At 42.2% G+C, this 7,643-nt stretch overlaps 1 long non-coding RNA gene across 1 annotated transcript; it reads right to left on the bottom strand.

Moving 5' to 3' along the window:
- Positions 1–2,586: 2,586 nt before the first annotated feature.
- On the bottom strand, positions 2,587–6,095 carry LOC112924277 (uncharacterized). Its single transcript, XR_012001636.1, has 2 exons — positions 5,953–6,095; positions 2,587–3,522 (listed from the first exon to the last, which is right to left on the bottom strand). It is a non-coding gene; the product is annotated as an uncharacterized lncRNA (long non-coding RNA).
- Positions 6,096–7,643: the final 1,548 nt, after the last annotated feature.

Genomic DNA, 7,643 nt, shown 5'->3' with positions numbered 1-7,643 from the left:
AACATTGTGTAAAATAGAAAACAAAAGCTCCCCATAGCTTCTAAACTAAGACAACTGACAAATTAGAAAAATTTTCAACCTGTATCCTTAATATAGAAAGAACTATTACAATTGAGAGACAAAAGGCCAAAACATAGATTTTTAAAAATGGGGAAAAGATCTGAACAGAAAATTCATAGAATAAAAGACATAAAAATCTTTTTCAAACATACGAAAAAATGTTTAAACTTACTTAAATAAATCAACACCAAAACACCTATCAGATTGGCAAAAGTAAACAATGCAATGACATATTTTGTTGGTGAGGCTGTGGTGAAACAGACCTCATGTTGCCAATTGAAACAGGAACTGGTATAAACTTTTTTTTTTTTAAGATTTTATTTATTTATTCATGAGAGACACGGAGACACAGGCAGAGGGAGAAGCAGGCTCCATGCAGGGAGCCCGATGTGAGACTTCATCCCCAGACTCTGGGATCACGCCCTGGGCCAAAGGCAGAGGCTCAATCGTTGCGCCACCCAGGCATCCCAGTATAAACTTTCTGTAGGAAAATTTGTCAATATCTAACAAAGCTACATATGTACTTACTTTGTGACCCAGCAATGCCACTTCTAGGAATTTCCCCCGATGATACACCTCCAATGATATGAAAATATATACTCACAAGATTATTTATTGAAGCATTGTTTGTCATTGCAAATAACTGAAACAAGCTCTACATACTGCATCATACATGGGAGATGGATGAAGGGATTTAGTACATCCAGACAATAGAGTACTATGCAGCTGTTAAAGAGGAAAAGAAGGGGGCGCCTGGGTGGCTCAGTTGGTTGAGTAACCAATTCTTGATTTCAGCTCAGGTCATGATCTCAGGCTCATGAGATAGAATCCCGCATTGGGCTCTGCTCCCAACATGCAGTCTGAGATTCTCTCTTTCCCTCTTCCCCTATCCCGCCTCTCCCCACTTGCTCTCTCTCTCTCTCTCTCTCCCCCTCAAATAAATAAGTAAATTAAAAAAAAAAAAAGGAGGAAAATCTCTATGAACTACAAGGGAGTAATCTCCAGCAGCATATAGGATGCTATCGTTTATGTAAGAAGGAAGAGACTGTAAGAAAATATACCTGTATCTATTCATTGTGCAAAAAGAAACACAAGAAGGATAAACCAGAACTAATAACATTTATTATCTTTATGGAGTAGGTGGGAATAGGTGAGAAAGAACCCAAGAATGGAACTGGCCTAGAAGGGGTTAGGGAAGAGTGACACTTCTCTGCGTATAGTTTTTTGTGTAATGCTGACTCTTAGGCTCATATTAATGTTTTACCTACCCACCAAACAATAAATAAATAAATAAAAGTCAACTGGAATATGTGGGGGGTACCCCAAAAAGAAAATAAGCAGTGAGACGTGAACTTCACTGCATTAAAAATGAGTAACATAACCACACTAAAGGGAGTAGGGAAGATAAAAACTCACCTAAGTCACTTTGGATGCCAGTATTTTGACTACATACTTTAAGGTAAAAGACAGGTACTGAACAACACAGGTATTGCACTCAAATTACAGTATTTGTTTTTCAGAGGGTTATCGGTTAGAAATTCTGAAACTATCTGAGTATATAATTGTAGTAAGCATGTAAGTAATACACGATGGATTATGAGAACCAGATTTCTCACTGTTGAAATAAAGAGTTACAGATAAGGAAAAGGATAGTGTTGGATTGGAATCAAAAGCATTAGTATGGGATCCCTGGGTGGCGCAGCGGTTTGGCGCCTGCCTTTGGCCCAGGGCGCGATCCTGGAGACCCGGGATCGAATCCCACGTCAGGCTCCCGGTGCATGGAGCCTGCTTCTCCCTCTGCCTGTGTCTCTGCCTCTCTCTCTGTGACTATCATAAAAAAAAAAAAAAAAAAAGCATTAGTATAAACTTATCATCTGCCTATATGTTAAACACATATATGACGTGACACATATAACACATGCACACATGTGTTACACACAGAGGGATAGATCCTACTGTACACCTTGAGAGGGCCTAGAGACAATGACATCCCAGCAACAATGAACACAGCCAATACCCAGATCTTGGTTCTTAAATTCCATGCTCCAATAAAAGTAATCACGGCTCTTCAGAGAAATGGTTCATTTCCAGGCTAGCGCAGAGATGGAACAAGATGAGTCTAGAACATCATGCAGTGACAGAAAGTAATGGAGTGCTCAAAAAATGATGGGGGGCATTTCAGAAAAACAAGAGTCAACATGAAGGAGCTTCCAAGGGCCAAATCTGGGACAATTTGAGTAATTCAATGAATAATGATAGTGTATTAGTCAGAGTTCTCCAAAGAAATAGAACCAATAAGCACCTGGGTGGTTCAGTTGGTTTAGCGTATGCCTTCGGCTCAGGTAATGATTCCAAGATCCTGGGACTAAGCCTCACCTTGGGCTTCCTGCTCAGCAGGGAGTCCACTTCTCCCTCTGCCCCTCCACCCACTGGTGCTCTCTCTCTCTTAAACAAACAAACAAACAAACAAACGAATAAATAAATAAAACCTTTAAAAAAAAAGTAAGAAACAGAACCACCAGGATATCTATGTGAAGAGATTTATTAACAAGAATTGGCTTATGCAATTATGGAGACCATAAAGTCCCACAGTCTGCCATGTGCATGCTGGAGATCCAGGAGAGCCATGGTATAATTCCATCAGAGTCTGAAAACCTGAGAACCAGAAGCACTAAGAGCAGAAGATTGATGTCCACCTCAAGCAATCAGGCAGGAAGGGGCAAATTCTTCCCCCTCCCCTACAACTTTTTGTTCTCTTCAGACCCCCAATGGATTGGATGATGCCCACTCACATTTGGGACTACTAACCACTTCAAAGTCCACTGATTGATGAAATGTCCATTTCATCCAGGAACACCCCCACAGATACACCCCAAAATATCACTTAACCAAATATCAGCATTCCTTGATCTAGTCAAGTTGACACAAAAAAATTACACAACAGATACTAATAATTTCCTATAAATAAAATAAATGTTCATGAGTCTATTCTAATATAAATAAATAAATGGGAGAGAAGAGACATCTCTTCCTTACTGTAGGATTCTAATAAGTAAATATAGAACGAATGATAGAAATAGAAAATCATCATTAAGCAAATTGCATAGTAATAATTGTTGCAGGCATGACTCATTGATAGATGTTAAAATTAATAAGTAAGAGGAGCCTGGCTGACTCAGTCAGTAGAGCATGTGACTCTTGATCTTGGGGTTGTGAGTTTGAGCCATGTTGGGTATAGATATTACTTTAAAAAAGGGCCCCCCGGTGGCTTGGCGGTTTAGTGCCGCCTTTGGCCCAGGGCCTGATCCTGGAGACCCGGGATCGAGTCCCATGTCGGGCTCCAGTCCCACGTCGGGCTCCAGTCCCACGTCGGGCTCCCTGCATGGAGCCTGCTTCTCCTTCCGCCTGTGTCTCTGCCTCTCTCTCTCTCTCTGTGTCTCTCACGAATAAGTAAATAAAATCCTAAAAAAAAAAAAGACGTTACTTAAAAAAATAAAATCTTTAAAAAGAAAAATAAAAAAAAAAAAAAAGAAAAATCATATCTAAAAAAATTAGTAAGTAGGGGCAGCCCCGGTGGCGCAGCGGTTTAGTGCCGCCTGCAGCCTGGGGCGTGATCCTGGAGACCCTGGATCGAGTCCCACGTCAGGCTCTCTGCATGGAGCCTGCTTCTCCCTCTGCCTGTGTCTCTGCCTCTCATTCTCTCTCTGTGTCTCTATGAATAAAAAAAATTAAAAAATAAAATCTTTAAAAAAAATAAAAATAAAAAATAAAAAGATTAGTAAGTAAAAGTATGATGAGAAACAAGATATTTGCATAAATTCAAAGTCTCTCTTCATGAATGTTTACTAATTACAAAGAGAAAACGCATAACCTCACAGTGGAGAAACCTAGAACACACTACCTTACCCAAGTGATCGAAGTTTACATGACCATTTATTTATTTTTAAGATTTTTGTTTTACTTATCCATAAGAGAGAGGCAGAGACATAGGCAGAGGGAGAGGCAGGCTCCTTACAGAGAGCCTGATGCAGGATTCGATCCCTGGACCGGGATCACACCCTGAGCCAAAGACAGACACCCAACCACTAAGCCACCCAGGTGTCCCAACATGACCATTTATAAGACATACCAACATCATGTACCATCTAATATGAAGCACTTAGAAGAGCACTTCACTTCTGTAGTATTCTTACCCAAAGAATAGCCTCAAAGTAATCATTACAAAACATCAAAATATCCAAACTGAGGGATATCCTAGAAAATAACTGGCTAGTTACAACTCTAAAAAAAATGTCAGGTTCATGGAAGAAAAATTAATCTGAGAAATTGTCCCAGATTGGAGAAGACCAAGGAGACATGACAAGTATGGTAGCCAGCCTCCAAAATGGCCTCTGAGTGATGCTGCTATCACGGAAGAGGACTGACCCATGGGTATCAATAGGATATTGTGGAAATGACACAGGGTGATTTCTGGAGCTAGGTCAGAAGGACTTTGCAACGTCAGCCTTACTTTCTTTGGGTGAAGCCAGCTGACGTGTCATTAGGCCATTCAAGCAACACCATCGAGAGACCCACAAGGCAACGAACTGAAGCCTCCAGTATTTATGGGAATAGGCTATCTTGAAAACAGATCCTCAGTCCTAGTCAAGACATTATATAACCACAGTCCTGGCTGACATCCTGAGTGAAAAGTCAGCAGAGACCCTGAGCAAGAACTACCCACCTGGGACACCTGGGTGGCTCAGTGGTTGAACATTTGCCTTTGACTCAGGATGGAGGCCTGCATCTGGCTTCCCACAGGGAGCCTGTTTATCCCTCTGCCTCTGTCTCTGCCTCCCTCTCTCTGTTTCTCATGAATAAATAAATACAATCTTCAAAAAAACAAAAAACAAAAAACTACCCACCTAAAAGCAGCTCCCAAATTCCTGACCTATAGAAACTATGAAACAATAAGTGTTTGTTGTTTTAAGCTACTAACTTTTTTTTTTTTTAATTTTTACTTATTTATTTATGATAGTCACAGAGAGAGAGAGAGAGAGAGGCAGAGACACAGGCAGAGGGAGAAGCAGGCTCCATGCACTGGGAGCCCGATGTGGGATTCGATCCTGGGTCTCCAGGATCGTGCCCTGGGCCAAAGGCAGGCGCCAAACCACTGCGCCACCCAGGGATCCCTTAAGCTACTAACTTTTAGCATAATTGTTACATAACAATAAATAAGGGATTCCTGGGTGGCTCAGCAGTTTAGCGCCTGCCTTTGGCCCCGCATGATACTGGAGTCCCGTGTTGGGCTCCCGGCATGGAGCCTGCTTCTCCCTCCTCCTGTGTCTCTGCTTCTCTCTCTCTCTCTCATGAATAAATAAATAAATCTTTAAAAATAAATAAATAAATAACAGTGATATGCAATTTGGAAACATACATGTAAAAACCCTAAGCAAATTATTAGTAATAATAATTACTGAATCTAGAAGTATGTCGAAAAGGGGCACCTGGGTGGCTCACCAGTTGAGATTTTGACTCAGGTCGTGATCCCGGGGGTCCTGGGATCAAGCCCTGCATTGGGCTCCCCACAGGGACCCTGTTTCTCCCTCTGCCTATGTCTCTGCCTCTCTCTCTGTGTCTCTCATGAATAAATAAATAAAATATTTTTTAAAGTTATACAGAAAAGATAACACACTGTGCCTAAATTGTATTTATTCTTAAAAGGCCAGGTTAGGGCCACCTGGGAGGCTCAGTTGGTTAAGCATCTGACTCTTGATCTCAGCTCAGTTCTTGATCTCAAGGTCTCTTGAGTTCAGGCCCTGTGTTAAGCTCCGAGCTGCTCACGGGGCCTACTTAAAATCAATCACTCAATCAGCCAGGTTAGAGATGAGAAATTTAATGAATGCAACTTACCCCTTTAGTAGATTAGAGGAGAAAATTTGCACCATCTCAATGAATGCATAAAGTGCATCTTGCTGGGCCCAGTGAAGTATACCCCATAGGGCCCACTGCATCAGTAGGGGATGTGTGGCCAAGAGCAACAGGAGAGTCAATGTCTGGGCAGAAAGTTTGATCCAAATGTTAAATAGGATCTAGATATTCGGAGGTTTATTGGGCATGCAGTCTGTTTTATACTGAAAAAGCAAACCCTTTCAATTCTTAACTGGAACATTTTGGTAAGTGTATTTATAATAAAATAGTCACTCATGTTTATGAGAGGAATGAAAGCAAGGTAATGAGTTTTAAAATATTATAAATTAGGGTTGTGGGGGTCAGGGAGATGTGTTGGGAGGAAGAAATGGGGGAAACGGCAATGTTGCTAATGTTCTGTTTTTCAAGCTAGGTGTCTAATTTATTATTTCACTCCATTGCTTGTGTATATTTGACATCAATTATTTTGTACATATCCAACAGTTCATAATTTTAAAAGGTGAACTCATCAGGCTGCCTCTAAACCTGCGGTCTCCCATTATTCCCCATAGAGAATAATTCTATCTTTCATACAGAAGCCTGGGGCTACTTAGCTCTTCCCCCACATTCACTCAAATACTGCATCCTGGCCCCCTCTATCCCTTCAGGATGTCTGTCCACCCTGTACAAACCAGAGCAGGCTGTTTCTATCTCTGAGTGCTGCATCAGCTTGCTGACCACTCTTCCTGCTCCAGCTGGAGCCCCTCCCTCCTCCCTCTATGGTGGCCATGACGATATTTCCCAGTGCCAATCTGCTCTTCCATCTCCAGCTTAAACTCTGCAGCATCTTCCCACTGACTCTGGTATAAAGCTGGCTGTTTACAAGGCCGGATGTGCTCAGTCTCCACTCACCTCTACAGACTCATGTTCAGCCATTCTCAGCCTCACTCCTCGAGCTCATTACTCAGGGAGTCTCATTGTTTCCTAAAATACACCTGCACTTTCAGGCCAGGGGAGTCTTCCTACTGATGCTGTTTCTTTTTCCTGTCCTCCCGCCCTATGCTCTAATCATCTTCTGGTTCCATCCTAAATGGAACCCTCATCCCATTTTTCATTTTTTTTTTTTTTATTATTCATTACCAAGCATGACCTTTGAAAACCTCCCTAACAATCTCTCTCACTTTCTTTATCTGTGACTTCCAGCCCAATGCAGATCTCCAGGGAGCTCCAAGGGCTCCAGGGGATGGCCAAGTCGCAAGATAGAGGGAGCCCGGGTTCTTGCATAACTGGGTGGGAGCCTGTCCTCTGATTGCTCCTCACAATCAAAGATACCTGCTATATTAGTTATCTGTTGCTGTATAAAAATTACCCCAGAACTTTGGTTTAAATAAAAAAACAACTTACCACTTCACTGTTCCATGGGTTAGGAAATTTAGGAGCAACAGAGCTAGGAAGGACTCACCATTTCTCATGAGGTTTGCAGTTAAGATGTCAACCAGAGCTGCCATATCTGAAGGCTCGGTAGGGGCCAGAGGCTTTCAGGTCCCCCTCCCTGGGGACTCATTCACATGGCTGTGGGCTACAGGGCCTCCACCCGATACCATGTGGTCCTGTCCAGAGGGCTGCTCCAGAGTCTTCCTGCCATGGCATCTGGCTGCCCCCAGAGTCAGAGAGCCAGCAGGAAGCTAAAGTGC

This window comes from Vulpes vulpes, chromosome 5, assembly GCF_048418805.1.
Source record: "Vulpes vulpes isolate BD-2025 chromosome 5, VulVul3, whole genome shotgun sequence".
In the NCBI taxonomy this organism is placed as follows: Eukaryota; Metazoa; Chordata; class Mammalia; order Carnivora; family Canidae; genus Vulpes; species Vulpes vulpes.
This window is presented reverse-complemented; position numbering and strand designations above follow the sequence as displayed.